Source organism: Bubalus bubalis, chromosome 9 (genome assembly GCF_019923935.1).
Source record: "Bubalus bubalis isolate 160015118507 breed Murrah chromosome 9, NDDB_SH_1, whole genome shotgun sequence".
NCBI lineage: Eukaryota > Metazoa > Chordata > Mammalia > Artiodactyla > Bovidae > Bubalus > Bubalus bubalis.
The window spans coordinates 51,217,613-51,235,917 of record NC_059165.1 but is presented as its reverse complement, the minus strand read 5'-3'; the positions used below and the strand labels follow the sequence as shown (position 1 = coordinate 51,235,917).

General features: G+C 41.5%; 1 protein-coding gene and 1 non-coding gene across 6 annotated transcripts in view; both read right to left on the bottom strand.

The window, feature by feature from the left end:
* The window catches only part of HTR4 (5-hydroxytryptamine receptor 4), a 192,446-nt gene that overhangs the window by 65,244 nt on the left and 108,897 nt on the right, over window positions 1-18,305 (bottom strand). The window lies entirely within an intron of this gene.
* On the bottom strand, window positions 10,961-11,032 carry TRNAE-UUC. Its single transcript has one exon. It is a non-coding gene; the product is annotated as a tRNA-Glu (tRNA).

Genomic DNA, 18,305 nt, shown 5'->3' with positions numbered 1-18,305 from the left:
GTCATGCAGAGTGATGCGAAGATGGGAAAGTCAGCAAAGGTCCCTCTATTCCCACAGCTGCCTCCTGCTCTCAGCAGGACCGAGAGCAGCTCCTGCTCCTTAGGTATTTGGGCAGTCATGCTCTTGCCCCTTTAGGTTCTCAATTCTTTAGTTCTTCCTTCAATTAAACAAGCCACCTCATATCTTTCCACTAAATTCCTTTTTGTGCAGTTGATGTTATAGGTTGAAATGCGCTTCCCTCTCCCAAAAGGTATGCTGAAATACAAACCTTCAGTGCCTTGGAATATGGACTTACTTGCAAGCAGGTTCTTTAGAGAAGTAATAAAATTAAAATGAGGTGATTAGGATGGGCCTTAATCCAACATGACTGAAATCCTTATAAAAATGGAAAGTTAGACAAGACAGACACACTCAGAGACAAAATGACAATATAAAGACAGAAGATTGAACTGATGCTTCAGCAAGCCAAAAAAACACCAAAGAGTGCCAGCAAAACACTTGAAGCTAGGAAGAGGCAAGGAAGAATCTTTTCCCTACAGGTTCAGAGGGAGCAGGGACCTGTAAACACCTTGATTTCAGACATCTAGTCTCTAGAACTTAGATAATAAATATCCTGTTGTTCCAAGCCACTCAGTTTGTGGTACTTTGTTATGTCAGTTCTAGCAAAACCTAATAAAGTTGGCTAAAAGAGTTTTCTGCTACTTGTAACCAAAGTACCTTGCCTCAGTGAAAATGGTTCTGAATGCCAGATATGTCGTTCATAGACACTTTGTTCTAAGTAAGAATGCTTTCATTTTTATTCACTACACCTCCAGGTCAAAGCTCCAATTATAGCATCTCTTCATCCACCAACCCAAAGAAGGCAATCAAAAGATAACTGAAAAAGGGTGCATTCCTATCTTTGCTGAATAATTTATGATTTTTGAGGTTTGGAACAGGTACCAAGATACTGGATAAAGACAAGAGACTTTAGGAATGTGGTTGGCTCTCCATTGTCATGTAGATCCAAAAATTCAAAAAGACAAAACAAAATCAAGTATTTTATAGGACAAAAGGTATGTTTGAAGGGGCAAGATGAAGATTCTTCTGATTTCCATAAGTAGATATGTATGTTTAGAGGATTCTGTTGGGAAGACAAGAGAATTTACAGAAAAGGATTATGACCACAGGTTATACTCGTGCTCATTCATAGCTCAGTTGGTAAAGAATCCACCCACAATGCGGAAGACCTGGGTTCGATCCCTGGGTTGGGAAGATCCCCTGGAGAAGGGACAGGCTACCCACTCCAGTATTCTGGCCTGGAGATTTCCATGGACTGTATAGTCCATGGGGTCGCAGAGTCAGACACAACTGAGTGACTTTTACTTTCACTTTCTTTTCTAAGCCTAGTTTGGCCAAGGTGATTGTCTGATTTCATAGCATGATGAATATCATGTGGACAATAAGATCGCCCCAAGTTCTGCTGTCCAAACGTTCAATGCATTAATTTGCATTGTTGTTGTTTAGTCACTAAGTCGTATCTGACTCTTTTGTGACTTCATGGACTGTAGTCTGCCAGGTTACTCTGTCCATGAGATTTCCCAGACAAGAATACTGGAGTGGGTTGCTATTTCCTTCTCCATGGAAATCTTCCCACCCCAGGGATCAGACCTGCACCTGCTGCATTGACAGGTGGATTCTTGACCACTTAACTTGCATTGCCCTTGGCTACTTGGAGCTGCTGTTACAGAAATAATGGTGAAAGGTTCTTTTTTGAAATTCAACTTTAAGAGGCATCCTGTGGACGCAGTACACATCCTACCTATCCCTTACACATTTACATACACAGTCTGTGCCCTGAACAATGAGGGCCTGGAATAAAGTTGCTTGGAATGTTCATTTCCCAGAGAGGTAAGGTAGGACATAGTGATGGTTTCCAGCACAGACAGCTGTAGAAAGTTACTCTTGCAGGATGTGAGGTGGGGCTTCCCTGGTGACTCAGATGGTAAAGAATCTGCCCGCAACGTAGGAGACCAAGGTTCAGTCCTTGGGTTGGGAAGATCCCCTGGAGAAGGGAATGGCTACCCACTCCAGTATTCTTGCCTAGAGAATCCCATGGTCAGAGGAGTCTGATGGGGTACAGTCCATAGGGTCGCAAAGAGTCACAAGATTGAGCAACTAACACACACACACACACACACAAACTGATGTTAGGTGGTGGAGCAAGCCTAGGAAAAATCCTTTATTTCCTACTATAAAAACTAACATTAAGTAAAGGGGAAAAAGAATTTTATTTTATTTTCTCTAAACTATATTGCTGCTGCTGCTACTGCTAAGTCGCTTCACTCATGTCCGACTCTGTGCGACCCCATAGACAGCAGCCCACCAGGCTCCCCCATCCCTGGGATTCTCCAGGCAAGAACACTGGAGTGGGTTGCCATTCCCTTCTCCAATGCATGAAAGTGAAAAGTGAAAGTGAAGTCACTCAGTCGTGTCCGACTCTTAGCGACCCCATGGCCTGCAGCCTACCCGGCTCCTCTGTCCATGGGATTTTCCAGGCAAGAGTACTTGAGTGGGGTTGCGTTCTCCAAACTATATTGAAATTGTGAATTATAGGTAAGGATGAGTAAGAAAAATACTAAATTGTGTCTATGTATGTGTTTTACTTAAATATTCTCCTCTACACTTTCAATCTGGTGTCATGTCCTACAATAAAAATAATATGATTTTTAAGTGACATGGAATAGAGACTTTAAGACTAAAGTCTAAAAACTATAACTATAACTAAAGACGAAAACTATAAGGTTTTTATTTGGAGCTCAAATTAGAGTGCTCACTTGACTTTGTGGGCCCAAGATTCTTACCAAGGCCTTGACACCCTTGAGACAGCTGTTAAGCCACCTCATATCCTTCTAATTTCTTTCCTCATATCTCTCCAATATTTGCTTTCTAGCAAAGGATCCAGAAAAATAAACATCCTCCTGAAGGATGTAAATTAAGTATGTGAAAATCAGTATCACTGAAAAAAATGATGAATAAAAATTGAGTTCCACTATTAACTGACTAATGGAGGGAGCTTCTTTAACATTCTAGCTTTGTAGATCAAGGACCAGATAGATATAAAAAAACTTGATTTTTACCTATCATGATTGCTTTTAATACTTTTGGATTATATTACCAGTGTTAATAACAAACATATTTTTCCTATAATGACCTGCCCTCCAAACACATGTGCAACATTGACAGAAATAGCTAGTTAAATTTGCAATTTATTTGGAATTTACGAAAAGCATGCTGAGTTAATAATAAGAGCTACTCTTCATTTCCTTAACAAGGAAATTTCCTACTTGTATAATCTCATTTAGTCCTCCTCACAACTACTTTTGAGAAAGGAACTGTAAATGCATCCATTTCACATATGAGGAAACAGAGAAGTGTCAAGATTTGTCCAAGGTCCCACTGGTGGTAAGAACCAAGCTGGGATCTGGCCCAGGCAGCCTGACACAAGGGCCAGGACGTTGACCTCAGTACTATCACTTCACTCTGTCACACCCCTGAAACCCCCAAGGGGTTATTCTAATTCTTTACAAGCGATTTTAAAAAACAATCAGAACATAAAAAACATTGAATCTCAAAACTTGAAGGATCCTCAAAATCCCCAAGTCCCCAAATCTCTTCTAAAATGAAGCATATCCAAGCCTGCATGAAAGCACTAAGGACTGGGAATTCACCAAGTCCTACAACAGTACACTCTAAACTTAAGACTATCCCGAAGTTAAAAAGGTCTCCTTCAAAAGTGGTTTTCTGTAACTTCCAGTTTTACCCTCTGTCTCAAATTAAAATTTCCATCTCTGATTCTCCTTCTGCACAGTGGTCCTAGATATCTAAGGAGAGCTTTTACGTTTCTCTTGAGTTTTATTTTCTGGTAAAAATATTTCCAGTTGCATGCAACCCAGGTTGATTTTTCATACCAAAGTATATTTTGCAATGTACGGAGACATAGTTTGTTGTCATAATTGAAAGGATGACGCTGTTGACATTCAGGGAACAGGGGTCAGAAATGCTGCCAGATGTCTTACAATGCACAAGACAGCCTGCTACAACAGAGTCATCTGATCTACAACGACGGTAGTGCTGCAGTTGAAAAGCTTTGGTCTAGAGGAGGTGATTTTCACCAACAGCAGGGACTCTGTGTCCTCTGTATGTGTTACAGTGCCAATCCCTGTTAAGAATGGTAGCTATAAGGACAGCATAATTCTCTGGTGTATTCTATACAGATCAGAGAAGCCTAGAATATTACCTTCCACTCTACCCACCATAACTTAATACAACCTACAGGACACCCAGCAGGACAGTATGAGACCTGCACCTTCTCAGAGCTATGATCTAGGACAGGCTGTGACAAAGTCCACCCCTAACTGGTTTATACGCTTCACAGATGTTTGCCAGTTCTCAACTGTATCCTCAATGCCTAGTACAATGCTATGTATAGAGTTATACTCACAAAAGGGCTGAATAAATAGTAAACCCTTGATCACTACCAATTAAAATAAATAACACTAAAATGTGGGACCAGGTTTTGAGAATGTGAAAAGCTGTGTCTATCAGAGGGGTGAGGAAAGGTTGTCTCCAATAAGTGTCTTTTAAGTTGGATTTTGGGCTTTCCCAGTGGCTCAGAGGTAAAGATTCTGCCTGGAGTGCAGGAGCCACAGGCTCAGTCCCTGGATTGGGAAGATCCCCTGGGGGAGGGCATGGCAACCCACTCCAGTATTCTTGCCTGGAGAATCCCATGGACAGAGGAGCCTGGTGGGCTACAGATCACAGGGCTGCAAACAGTTGGATTGAAGCGACTTAGCACAACACAGCACAAGGACAGTGGAGGAGATAATATGATCCAAGTGTTATAAAGAGCATGGACAAAGACCCGGGACAGAAATTTTATATATGTACACATCCATCTATAAATATACATCCATGATTCCACATACACATATAAATATAACAGAGTACAATTAGCTGGATGGGAGAGTGTTTATATGGAAGTAGAAGGAAGTAAGCCTAAAAAAGTTGATTGAGGGACAGATCTCAGTGCAATGGTTCTCTAATGATGATGTGCTTCAGAATCACCTGGAGAGTTTATTGAAACACAGGTATAGGTAACTGAATGGGGCCTAAGAATTTGCATTTCTGATACGTTCCCAAATGATCTGTTGATGGTCATCTGGTGACCACACTTTGAGACAATTGTCTTAGAGGTTTTTGAATGCTAAGCTAGGAAGAGTCACCAAAAGTTTTTTTGAACTGGGAAATGTCCATCACAATCAAACACTGCTCTACCAAAGAAACTGAATTACAACAAATCCAAGAAAAAGAATGGTTGGTTCACAGGCTAGCTGGATAGTATTCATCAGAAAAAGCAATTCTGTCTCATCTGCTGCTGCTGCCACTGCTGCTAAGTCACTTAGTCGTGTCCGACTCTGTGCAACCCCACAGACAGCAGCCCATCAGGCTTCTCCATCCCTGGGATTCTCCAGGCAAGAACACTGGAGTGGTTGCCATTTCCCTCTCCAATGCATGAAAGTGAATAGTGAAAGTGAAGTCGCTCAGTTGGGTCCGACTCTTAGCAACCCCATGGACTGCAGCCTACCAGGCTCCTCCATCCATGGGGTTTTCCAGGCAAGAGTATTGGAGTGGGTTAATCCACTGGATTAATCTAGGTCTGTTCTCTAGACTTCCACTGGACAATTCACACTCTTTTTTTTTTTAACTAGAATACTTTTACAAAGTGGTTAAGTAAATGTTTAAATGACAAATGAGGTTCCAGATGGCCAGGATTAACTAAAATGTAGCAAGGATATTTACAAAGTAATATATTATGCAAAACATTTCCAAGTACTGCTCACAAAACTCCATTAAAATCCCCTTTGGTAGACCAGTCACTAGCTTCCTCAACTATAGCCATGTGTAAATGTGTGATCAACTTGCTTTTAAATGTCTCTGGAGACACAATTTACTTTGACAACTTTTAGAAGGCAGTCATGTATTTTTATGTTCCATGCTAATCTTTCCCACTCCTCTTGCAATTAAGGAAAATTCTTCCTCCTCACTTACTGCCCTTCCAACGACAGTGAAGGCAGAAAGAGCAAAGAGAACTTGGAGCCCTAGACTTTCAGAATCAGAGGAGATTTTAGCAGTCATCTTACATTTTTGCATCTGGGTACCACCAACTCTGTGGTCTTAGAATCAGTTACTTAACCTCTCCTAGACTCAGTTTCCTCATCTGGGGCTGTTATGTCCAGCTCATTGACTGGCTGTGAGAATTGATGGCCAACATGTTTAAAACTTTTTTTAAGTTTTTTTTGTTTAAAAGAAAGTTCCTGACACATAAAGCTTAAGAAAGAGTTCAGTTCAGTTAAGTCGCTCAGTCGTGTTCAACTCTTTGTGACCCCATGAACTGCAGCACGCCAAGCCTCCCTGTCCATGACCAACTCCCAGAGTTCACTCAAACTCATGTGCATCAAGTTGGTGATGCCATCCAGCCATCTCATTCTCTGTCATCCCCTTCTCTTCCTGCCCCCAATCCCTCCCAGCATCACGGTCTTTTCCAATGAGTCAGCTCTTCGCATCAGGTGGCCAAAGTATTGGAGTTTCAGCTTTAGCATCAGTCCTTTCAATGAACACCCAGGACTGATCTCCTTTAGAATGGACTGGTTGGATCTCCTTGCAGTCCAAGGGACTCTCAAGAATCTTCTCCAACACCACAGTTCAAAAGCATCAATTCTTTGGCACTCAGCTTTCTTCACAGTCCAACTCTCACATCCATACATGACCACTGGACAAACCATAGCCTTGACTAGATGGACCTTTGTTGGCAAAGTAATGTCTCTGCTTTTGAATATGCTATCTAGGTTGGTCATAACTTTTTTTCCAAGGAGTAAGCGTCTTTTAATTTCATGGCTGCAATCGTCATCTGCAGTGATTTTGGAGCCCCCCGAAAATAAAGTCTGACACTATTTCCACTGTTTCCCCATCTATTTGCCATGAAGTGATGGGACCAGATACCATGATCTTAGCTTTCTGAATGTTGAGCTTTCAGCCAACTTTTTCACTCTCCACTTTCACTTTCATCAAGAGGCTTTTGAGTTCCTCTTCACTTTCTGCCATAAAGGTGGTGTCATCTGCATATCTTGATAGGTTATTGATATTTCTCCCAGTAATCTTGATTCCAGCTTGTGCCTCTTCCAGCCCAGTTCCATGTCCAGTTCTAACTGTTGCTTTCTGATCTGTATACATACTTCTCAAGAGGCAGGTCAGGTGGTCTGGTATTCCCATCTCTTTCAGAATTCTCCACACTTTATTGTGATCCACACAGTCAAAGGCTTTGGCATAGTCAATAAAGCAGAAATAGATGTTTTTCTGGAACTCTCTTCCTTTTTCCATGATTCAGCGGATGTTGGCAATTTGATCTCTGGTTCCTCTGCCTTTTCTAAAACCAGCTTGAACATCTGGAAGTTCATGGTTCACATATTGCTGAAGCCTGGCTTGGAGAATTTTGAGCATTATTTTACTAGTGCATGAGATGAGTGCAATTGTGCAGTAGTTTGATTATTCTTTGGCATTGCCTTTCTTTGGGATTGGAATGAAAACTGACCTTTTCCAGTCCTGTTGCCACTGCTGGGTTTTCCAAATTTGCTGGCATATTGAGTGCAGCACTTTCACAGCATCATCTTTCAGGATTTGGAATAGCTCAACTGGAATGCCATCACCTCCACTAGCTTTGTTCATAGTGATGCTTTTTATTCCAAGCCCCTCTGATCTTATATGTATGTGTGCGTGTGTTCTAAGTCACTTCAGTTGTGTCAAACTCTGTGTGACTGCATGGTTACAGCCCACCAGGCTCCTCTGTTCATGGGGATTCTCTGGGCAAGAGTACTGGTGTGGGTTGCTATGCCCTCCTCCAGGGGATCTTCCTAACCCAGGGATCAAACCTGCATCTTTTACATCCTCTTCATTTGCAGGCAGGTTCTTTACCACTGGTGCCACCTGGGAAGCTCCAATCTTATATGTATATATGTATATGTATATGTGTATATATATATCATAAATATTATTGTAAACTAATTTAAATATGTTTTGGAACAGGGACTCTAAATCATTTAACAAATAACATAGAAGCCATTGAGTTCAACCTCTTTCCTGGTCGTTGATTCTAAGAAACAAAAGGCAAATGAGTTGATCCCTCAAGTTGAATGGAAACAATGAGACCATACTGGCTACAAGCAGTGAGGTTGATTAGATGTAGCATCCTCTTATAGACTTAATCCAGGCCCAGCTTTTCTACCTGGGATGGCTGAAGATCACATCTTGAATGATCCACAGAAATAAAATCTCCAATTAAGATAAGCTAAAGAAAAAAATGTCAATCACTGGCGAGAAGAGATGAAGTATCAGGTGGCTGATAAGACCTGGATTTTGGAATGGAATAAGAAACAGAAACCTTTCACCACAAATATTTTCACGATTCCTAATCAATAAAGCACAGTCATCTTTAAAATTTAGGAGTAAAGTGTTAAAGATCTTCACTGAACCAGCAAACTTAGGATTTACAAGTGCATTTTGCCTTTAGCAAGAAAATCGGTAAGTTCTAGTCCTGAACATTTGATGCATGTTCCTTTTGACTTTGGACATATCTTTGGACACTACACATCTTGTGTCTCTGTTTTCTTATGTGTAAACAAGGTATTGACTTACATCTCAGTTTTTATAAGAGGTTGTAATTGTAATGAATTAAAGATGGCCACATCTCCCATCCAGGGACAGGGGATTTGCATCCTTCCCACAGGGCTGCCCTGTGACTGATTTGACCAACAGAGTACATTGGAAGTGTTGTATGACAGTCCCAGGTTCAATTTTTTTTTAATTTTATTTTATTTTTAAACTTTACATAATTGTATTATTTTTGCCAAACATCAAAATGAATCTGCCACAGGTATACATGTGTTCCTCATCCTGAACCCTGTAAGACTCTTGGTTTCTTGGAGTCAGGAGCTGTCATGTAAAAAATCTAGCATGCATCAACATGAGATCATGAATAGGGACCACATGGGCAGAGAGAAGAGCCTGGCTGAGCCTAGTCTTCCAGATGACCCCACCAAGATGCCAGGTATATAACTAAATGACCTTGGACCCTCCAGGCCAGTTCAGTCTCCAGTTAAAAGCCACCAAGTGACTTCAGCCAAGCCGAAGCTCCTGATGAACAGAACTATGACATCTAATAATAATGCATGGTTGTATAAGGCATTAAGTTTTGGGGTAGATGTTACACCCAACCACAGAGGTAATCAGGTAGCATACAGTCAGAGGTAATTGTGGGGTTTAGCAGCTGGGCAGTAATTCTCCTTCCCGGAGGTGATCCATATTTTGGGGGCAGAATTTTAGAGAAAGAGACCAATCTTTCTGCTCTTGATTTTGTTATATTTTAGTTCCTCCAGTTCTCTTTTAAGGAGGTGGAGAAGACAGAAAAGCACCAGTAGCTCAAGAAGAAACTAAAGCCCTTTTTCTTGGCATCCCAAGAGGGTCAGCAAGCTGCCAATCACCTGGGGGATCTATGGGGAAGACCTCACAAGGGTGTTTACCAGGAGCCAGGCACAAGAAGGGGCTGAGAATGCAGCCACGAGCAGAGATAAAACTGTGGGTTCCAGTAAGGAAAAACTATAGGGGTGGAAGGGCAGGGAAAGACTGCTTCCTGTCAGAGATGCAGAGGGCATCAGATCGAGTCTTTGCACATAATCCCACATGCCATGTGAAGATTTAATGTTTACTATGTTCTTCTTGGTTAAATATTCTTCTGTACACTCACGATAAGAAAACTTGCAAGAAGGGGAATATCAGTTGTCTAGGAAGGTGTCTCCTGAGTTATCACTGACTAAAGGAAAAAGGATAATCCACTAAAAATATAATCTGCAAAAATCTTAGAAGGGTTTACTGAACACACACAAAGGATTCCAAGGTATACTTTGATATATATGAACTGATCAATCTGTCAGTAGACACTGGATGATTATCCTACTGACCCTTCCAGACTAAGCCCAAGGGTCACATTTCCTGCAAAGTTCTTCTGGCTCCAAAAAGCTCAGGGGAGACTCTCTCCTGTCAGAGATGTGGATTGGTTCTTCATCTCTGCATTTTGCGGGGTGGGTGGCGGGGTGGGGCATGCCACATGACTTGTGGGATTCCCTGGTTCCTCAGGGGTAAAGAATCCGCCTGCAGTGCAATAGATACAGGAGATGTGGGTTGAATCCCTGGGTTGGGAAGACCCAGTGGAGAAGGAAATGGCAACCCATTCTGGTATTCTTGCCTGGGAAATCCCACGGACAGAGGAGCCTGGAGGGCTACAGTCTTGTGCTTAGGCACTCAGTAGTGTCTGATTCTTTGCATCCTCTGGACTGTAGCCTGCCAGATTCCTCTGCCCATGAGGATTCTCCAGGCCAGAATACTGGAGGGGGTTGCCATGCCCTCCTCCAGGGGATCTTCCCGACTCAGGAATCAAACTCAGGTCTCCTGCATTGTAGGCAAATTCTTTACCGTCTGAGTCGCCAGGGAAGCCCCGGCTACAGTCTGCTGCTGCTGCTGCTGCTAAGTCACTTCAGTCGTGTCCGACTCTGTGCGACCCCATAGACAGCAGCCCACCAGGCTCCCCCGTCCCTGGGATTCTCCAGGCAAGAACACTGGAGTGGGGTGCCATTTCCTTCTCCAGTGCAGGAAAGTGAAAAGTGAAAGTGAAGTCACTCATTCGTGTCCGACTCTTAGCGACCCCATGGACTGCAGCCCACCAGGCTCCTCCGTCCATGGGATTTTCCAGGCAAGAGTACTGGAATGGGGTGCCATCGCCTTCTCCAGCTACAGTCTATGGGGTTGCAAAGAGTTGGACATGACTGAGCAACTAAAGAGCAGCAGCAGCACATGACTTGCAGGATCTTAGTTCCCTGACCAGGGATCAAACCCATGCCCCAGCAGTGAAAGTGCTGAGTCCTAACCACTGGACCACCAGGGAAACCCCTCTGCCCTGGTGCTTTACAGTACCTCGTATATATGTGGGACACAGCGTTTCTCTAGCTATGTTATAATGGTTCACTTATTTCTCTGCTACAATTACTACTATTCAAACCATGTTGCTGTTGTTTAGTTGCCACGTTGTGTCTGACTCTTTTACAACCCCCTGGACTGTAGTCCCCCAGACTCCTCTGTCCATGGAATTTCCCAGGCAAGAATACTGGAGTGGGTTGCCATTTCTTTCTCCAGGGGGTCTTTGTTACCCAGAGGTCAAACCTGCATCTTCTGCATTGGCAGGTGGATTCTTTACCACTAAACCACCAAGGAAGCCCATTCCTACTATACACACCACCTATTTTTTTAGGACACAGTTTGTGTCAGAAGTATTGTATGTTATTTTTAATTCCTACAGCAACTCTGCAAAGCAGCATTCAACATCCACACTTTAAATATAAAGAGACTGAAGCCCAGATAATTTAATACACTTGCCGAACATCACACAGCCAGATATGGTAGAACTGGGGCTGAATCCCACATTTGCCAAAGTTCATACCCTGGTAATGCTAACAAAAGGGCAAGGCTTGACACAAGCCTTCCTATCTAGATATAGGAAGGACTGTATGCAATGTCCTATAAGCTTTCTGAGCTGAGGACACAAGAAAAAAGACATATTTAAAGATGAAACTGACAGATAATACACAGGAATAATAACGAAGAAGCTACTGCAATAACCTAGAAACAAGATGAAAAAAGTTTAAGATGGGGAAGATAGATTTGAAAGATATTTATGAAAATATAGCTAAGACTCAGCATTTGGCTGGTCATGGTAGATAAGTAAAAGATGCCCTCAAAGAATTACCTTTAAATGATGAAAAGTTAACTAATAAATGCACCTTTGATGTACAAAGTGGAAAAGGATAATGTTTATGATGGAAATTTCCACTTTGGGATTAAGAAGACAGAAAGATGCTTAAGGCAAGATGTTGAACAGGCAGCTGCATGTTCTACAGAGACCAGAGGCATGGGACATGGGACACAGGACAAGACAGCAGGAGAGATGAAGGCAGAGGTGCTGATAAAGCCACAGGATGGCTGATCCCTCCAAAAAAGAGAAAGAAGATATGCAGGGCTGGAAGGCTGAGGGTCTAACCTTGAAGGACACTCAACTACGCAACAGGAAGAAAAAGATGACTATCAGTGTCAGGGAGGGCACTCACAATAGCCACCAGGAATTCGCACTGGGACAGGGAAGTGATAATGGAATAATAATTGTGGCTAACATTTACTGAATATTTACTAGCTGCTGCACACTAGTATATCTTTTTTTGGCATATACTCAGTAATTTAATCTTCAGAAACTCCAAATGGAATATGGGACTTCTCTAGTGGCTCAGTGGTAAAGAATCCACCTGCCAATGCAGGAGACACAGAAGATGTGGGTTTGATCCTTGGGTTGGGGAGATCCCCTGGAGGAGGAAATGGCAACTCACTGCTGTATTCAAGGACCCTTATTCAATGGACATGAATCTGAGCAAACTCTGGGAGAGAGTGGAAGACAGAGGAGCCTGGCATGCGGCAGTCCATGGGATGGCAAAGAGTCGGACACAACTTAGCAACTGAACAACAACAAAATGGAATACACTATTAATATTATCAGACTTCCCTTGTGGCTTAGCTGGTAAAGAATCCGTCTGCAATGCAGGAGACCTGGGTTCGATCCCCGGGTTGGGAAGATCCCCTGGAGAAGGGAAAGGCTACCCACTCCAGTATTCTGGCCTGGACAATTCCGTGGACTGTATAGTCCATGGAGTTGCAAAGAGTTGGACATGACTGAGCAACTTTTATTCATTCACTCATTAATATTATTAATGCAATTTCGCTGATGAGAAGACAAAAACCAGAGAATTTAAGTAACTTACTTAAGACCATATAATTGGTAATTAGTCAAAGCTGGGTTTGAATTTAGGAAACCTAGGATCCTAGGTCTCATTCTTATACATGTATATATCAAGACTTCTAAAAGGGTACAAAAACTAACACTAAACTCATATCAAACCACAAGTCACATTTTAGAGCATTCTGTGCTCAGCTAAGCATGCCTGGAGCAGCTACTATTGATCTGTAAGAACACAGAAACAGACGAGATAAAGACTGACTCTTAAGGAGCTGGTGAGAGACAGATAAATAAACCAATTATTTAAAAAGTGATAACTGCTGTGTTAATATTTAACATTCTCTCTCTTTTTTTAACATTCTATGGGAGCTCAGAGAAAGAAATAACAAATCTTCTTTGGGAATGAAGCTCAGCCAGTTAGTGGAGAAGGTGAGTACTGAAGAAGGGTGGATATTCACCTGGAAATGAAGAGGAACTCAAGACACAGGTGCAACATGGAATTATGAGGAATCACACCACACTCAGGAAATGATAACATACCACTCCCGGTGGGAACAGAGACAGGAACACATAGACTGAGGATAATTCTGAGGAAAAGGACTGAAATACAAACTAAGAATTTAGCCTATATTTAATAATGTGTCACCAAAAAACCTCTGGGGCTTTGCACACGCTGTTTCCTAGAACCGCTGCTCCCCACACCTCACCTTCTCCCTCTTCATCTACTGGCACCTACCTCACCTACAGACCCCAGCTTCAGCATCACTTCTTCTGACAGCTGTCCCTGCATAGGAAGTCACATGCTCTAACAACTCCTTTGACTTCCCCTTATTCTATTTCAATAACCACCAATTTTACTGTAATTATCTACCTACTATCTGTATTTTTCACTAAAATCTCTGTGATTCAGAGCTATTCTGATTGTTCACCATTGTACTCCCAGTGCTCTACTCAACTCAAAGCAATTAGTAAGCACTCAATAAATAGCTGATAAAATGAATATAAAAATAAGATTTCATATCCTCTAGCATGAACTTCAACTCAACAAATATTACTATTCTATAAAAGCATGAACTTCAGAGAGTATGTGAGAAGCGGAAACTTGTAATCCCCACTCCCTGCAGAAATGCATTTCAATCCTGTTGGGAAAACAAATTAATTGTGTGACACAAGCTTACAGTGACAGACACTTTTCATTTATACACTGCAAAACTGAGTTGTGCTCCAGGGAGATCATTAAGAAATGCCAGCACATTTATCTCCAGCACAGGATGAAATATACAATCTTTGACTCAGAATTGTATGTTTTAGAAGCAAAACTGTTTTAAAAGAAAATGTGTGACTGAGTATCTGCTGGAGGAGTTTTGCAGATAAAACACATCAAATTCCTGGGCTGCCAAGAGAAAGGATGGCAATTCAGATGGACACATAAAAGAGAAGCTCATGCGGTGCTACAGATAATGGTATCCTCAATGAAGAGAAAGGGAGCTACATTTGAGCCAAATACAGGACAATACACAGCATGATCAGAGAAAGAGCATCAGTGGCAAAAAGTCAAGAAGTACGGTATGCGAAGCCAGTGGAAAGACCTAGCGATATATGCCTTAGTGTAAAGAAGACTTGGGGATGACACACCTCTGTGTGTTGTGGAGACTCCATAAAGATACCTGTCAGTCTTCAGGTCAGCTTAAGAGAAGCTGATAGCCGCTATTCATGTCGCCCAACATCCCTCTTTCCAGAGGGAAATGAAATGTCATTTTCCTGTGATGGATGCTTCTGGTAAAGGTGGCAGTCACAGGGCTCTGTCCAGCATCTCTGCCCAGCAACCATATGTGTCAGCCCCACACCATGATGATTAGTCAAGAGGAGAGTGTCTGGCTCAGGCACAGTCAATAGTCTTCAATGAGAAATAGCATTTAGGTTTATCTTCTTTGGATTCATGAGGTAAGGATGCTTTAAGACTCATGCTGCCTACAGCTATTCTTCAACCCAGCCTGAGAATGAATCCAACAAGTAAACAGCAGAGGTACATAGAGGGACAGACACAGAGAAATAGAGACACAGAGAGAAGGACAGAGAGAAAGAGAAGGAAAGAGGAGACAAAGGAGAGGGAGACAGAGACACCGGGAGAGAGCTAGACTAGATGATAATGGTCAAACTCTGCAGAGCCATGTCTGAAGCCTGACTTTTCAGCTACAAATCAATCAGTTTATTTTCTGTCACACAATAATGAAAAAGACCTTACTAAAATATCACCCGAGAAGCACATTGGTAAAAACACTACCCTCAGGCAATTCATTAGGACATATAAAGAGAAAGCCCTCTTCAAGGTCTTATTTAAAACATAAAACCATTGAGTAAACTAAAAATATATTCACATAACAAGTCTGATTATTGCATTTGAAATGATCGACATTTAGAGGGGACTATTATTTACAGCTGTTAACTCTAGAGTATATAGTTGTGGAGGTGGAGAGGAAGAAATGGGGACATTTTTATGTTTTACTTGTGAAATAATGACTTTTTTACTCAGATATTATTGTTATGATATTTTAAAACTGTAATATTAGAAAGGACCTTGGTGAACGAAATCAAACACAAGGTCATGAACTGGAGTTGGATGAATGAAGATGAAGGTGAGGGTCATCGTGAGGAAGAATCTGCTAATAGGAGATGGTGAGGGCTCCCCTGGGGGGAGACTTTAGGGCATTTTGTGAGCAAGCAGAGAGAACTCTTTGGTCAGAAAGATGTCCATGCTCCCCACCTTGTTCTGACCCCAGAGGGAACTTCTCACACCTATGTCAGAATGTTCTCAGAGATTTGAGGAATGTGCTATCTGAGGAGCATGTCCAACTAAAAGCCCTCTGTGGACACACTTACAGTCAAGAAGTGTTAACTTCCAGTAAAGAGAAAACTGAGTGCATATTTCAGAAATTAGTAAAAATGACCAAGATCCAAATGACCATCCAGCCTAGCCAACACTACTCTCTACTGCTCCCAGATAACCATTTTAATAGTTTGGTACAATTTCATTCCTACTTTCTCTCATACACATTAACTCATGTACACCCAGATACAAATATCTACATATTTATTTTCCAAAAGTGAAATTACTCTAAACATTAAAGTCTGAAACTTTCTTCCCCCCATCCACCCCACACATAATATACCAGTGATATCTTTCTAGGACATCACACATAACTCTTTCTCATGGTTTTAATGGTTGCATTATATTTCACTTTAAAAATTAGCATTTTATTACAAATACTTTGTTGGTTTTCATTTTCACAGTAAACCTTAGATTTAAAACAACCAATTATATGTAAAGCTTTAATGCTCTTTTTGACCTCCCATGACCCATATTATGTGATGCATGTATTTTAATCATATTTTGGAAATTATTTCTAATGAGTCAATAAAATTTCATTAACAGGTTTCAGTCCTCAAAGCACTAGGAAGCACAGTGGATAGAGAAAGATAGCTAGAGAAATGCATTTTATATATATATATATATATATATGTGTGTGTATATATATATATAATTTTAACTTTTTATTTTATATTGGAGTATAGCCAATTAACAATGCCGTGATAGTTTCAAGCGCACAGCAGAGCAACTCAGCCATACATAGGCATTTAATAATATATTAATGGAGTCTTGCATTTTGCTTTGATACAGAGGTCTACCATCTGGGTGGAATTAGGAATCAAGGTGAGCATTCTTGGTCGAGAGGCACTACCTACATCAGTCACCCTCAAAGACTCAGAGCAGCTTTAGAGAGGACAAGACATCCTGCTAGGCATCACTTGGTGAGCAGTAATATCACACTTCTCTGAGACATCCATTCTGTACTTCAGCCCAGCCCGGCCCAGCCCAGTTGTAATGCTGGGAGGAGCACAGCAAAATAGAAGCTAGATACAAATAAGATCCCACTCTTTCAGGCTAAACTGTCCTGTAACATCTAGAGTGAACCTTCCAGCTCAATGAGAATGTCACTCTTGGGACAGAAAATGATGGGAGATAAACGGCAAGTTTCCAAGACTCTCAGAAGAAAACAAAATCATTTGACTTCATCTATTAATAACTTATGGTATTGGAGTTTCTGATGTCCACTCTCAGAGAAAGAAATGGAATTATTGGCAGCACTGTTCAAAAAGAGAAATGTGCTGAACTTTCCATTTGTTCAATGGTATTTATAAAATTCCTAAATCAGTATTTATATAATTACTGGTTAACTGACAGTCTCCCAAATAAAACGTAAGTTCTGTGAGGGCAAGAGCTTTGTCCTTACTCATACTCTTGCACTTTTTCCCATGGCAGAGGGATAGAGACATTTAAGAGAGAAAAATGAAAGAAAAATCAATTGTGGTTTTAATCACAATTGCACTAAGTTTTTAAAGGAGAAGACTGGATCTGACCAGCTCAGAGAGGACTTCTGCAAGAAGGAGAGGATTGAGCTAAAATGTGAAACATATGCAAGAGAAGAAGCAGCAAAGGAGCTTTGTGGGCAGAGGGATGAGCCAAGGCCCTGAGGTGACTGAGTACAGAGCACTGGAAAGAGAGAAAGGTCAAGAGTGAGGCTGGTGAAGGGCATCAGGAGCATAAAGTGGGGCTGGACATATAGGTAGCAAATAGATGATGCAAAACTCTACAAGCCAAGGAGTTTGGTCTTATTTTTGGTGCAATGAATAGCCATTGAAGGGTTTTAAGCAAAAGAACAACAGGATAAGAGCTGCAGTATTAGAAGAGAGCTTGTAAACACTCTCTTCTTGTAAACACAAAAGAGTGGATTAGAGGGGATAAAAGGAATGTGGGGAAAATAATTAGGAGGTTGTTGCAGTGATATCCAAAAGACAATAATAGTCTGGACTAGAATGACAGAGATGGGAAGAAATAGACTCAGATCTGTGATGGAAGGAAAGTAAATAGGACTTGTCATTACTTAAATTCAGTGGATAAGGAAAGACCACATTAAGAGTAACTACCTGGTTTCTAGGTGCGGCAGCTGCTGGAAAAGCTACTCACTGAGAAGGAGGTCCAAGTTTGCTAAGAAAGACCATGGGTTGTATGGACAGAAACTGAAATTAGCATCCACTAACATTGGGGGTTGTGCCAAGCTGGGTCAATGCTAAGCTTTAAATGGATCATCTAATTCATCCTAACTGCCATCCTATAAAATAGGTGCTGCTACTCCCATTTTTAGAGATGAGAAAACTGAGATTTGGAAAGGCTTAGTAATTTATTGCCATTCTCAGAGCTAAAAATTGGCTGAGCTGGGATGTGAACCTGGATTTCCTTGGCTCTAAAGCAGATGGTTCTTAATTACCAGCCCATACTGCTTCATGACAACTGAGGTCTACTTAGGAAAAATTTCATGGT